The sequence below is a fragment of the Triticum dicoccoides genome, unplaced genomic scaffold (assembly GCF_002162155.2).
Source record: "Triticum dicoccoides isolate Atlit2015 ecotype Zavitan unplaced genomic scaffold, WEW_v2.0 scaffold53240, whole genome shotgun sequence".
NCBI lineage: Eukaryota > Viridiplantae > Streptophyta > Magnoliopsida > Poales > Poaceae > Triticum > Triticum dicoccoides.
The window spans coordinates 1-1,240 of record NW_021279832.1 but is presented as its reverse complement, the minus strand read 5'-3'; the positions used below and the strand labels follow the sequence as shown (position 1 = coordinate 1,240).

General features: G+C 47.8%; 2 non-coding genes across 2 annotated transcripts; both read right to left on the bottom strand.

Moving 5' to 3' along the window:
- Positions 1–321: 321 nt before the first annotated feature.
- LOC119346872 lies at positions 322–440 on the bottom strand. Its single transcript, XR_005167979.1, has one exon. It is a non-coding gene; the product is annotated as a 5S ribosomal RNA (ribosomal RNA).
- A 367-nt stretch (positions 441–807) lies between these two features.
- Positions 808–926, bottom strand: LOC119346873. The gene has a single exon (XR_005167980.1). It is a non-coding gene; the product is annotated as a 5S ribosomal RNA (ribosomal RNA).
- Positions 927–1,240: the final 314 nt, after the last annotated feature.

Genomic DNA, 1,240 nt, shown 5'->3' with positions numbered 1-1,240 from the left:
CGCTCCAAAGACGATTCTACATTCTCACTACCATTACAACCGTTCCCTAACAATGGATAATGTCCTATACTACTTACTCTCCCGCTCAATCACGGAGACGAGTTTTCCACGGTTTCCACCCCTTCCTCCATACCGCAGCAACACGAGTTTTTTCCACCCCTTTCAGAAAGCGCTCTTCGCGCCACAAAGCCGCCCCAAGACGCGCGAGCAATGAGCATCGAGCTTAAACATATCGCAAACGTCAAAAATAATATAACGGGATTAATATATATCGCGCACGTGCGATATGTTTGTCACAAGGCGCAAAAAATAATTATAAAAGGAATGCAACACGAGGACTTCCCAGGAGGTCACCCATCCTAGTACTACTCTCGCCCAAGCACGCTTAACTTCGGAGTTCTGATGGGATCCGGTGCTTTAGTGCTGGTATGATCGCATACAACATGTTTCCCCGTCTTCGTCCCTTATGCTTGCCACTCCCAGGTCCGCTCCAAAGACGATTCTACATTCTCACTACCATTACAACCGTTCCCTAACAATGGATAATGTCCTATACTACTTACTCTCCCGCTAAATCACGGAGACGAGTTTTCCACGGTTTCCACCCCTCCCTCCATACCGCAGCAACACGAGTTTTTTCCACCCCTTTCAGAAAGCGCTCTTCGCGCCACAAAGCCGCCCCAAGACGCGCGAGCAATGAGCATCGAGCTTAAACATATCGCAAACGTCAAAAATAATATAACGGGATTAATATATATCACGCACGTGCGATATGTTTGTCACAAGGCGCAAAAAATAATTATAAAAGGAATGCAACACAAGGACTTCCCAGGAGGTCACCCATCCTAGTACTACTCTCGCCCAAGCACGCTTAACTTCGGAGTTCTGATGGGATCCGGTGCTTTAGTGCTGGTATGATCGCATCCGACATGTTTCCCCGTCTTCGTCCCTTATGCTTGCCACTCCCAGGTCCGCTCCAAAGACGATTCTACATTCTCACTACCATTACAACCGTTCCCTAACAATGGATAATGTCCTATACTACTTACTCTCCCGCTCAATCACGGAGACGAGTTTTCCACGGTTTCCACCCCTCCCTCCATACCGCAGCAACACGAGTTTTTTCCACCCCTTTCAGAAAGCGCTCTTCGCGCCACAAAGCCGCCCCAAGACGCGCGAGCAATGAGCATCGAGCTTAAACATATCGCAAACGTCAAAAATAATATAACGGGATTAATAT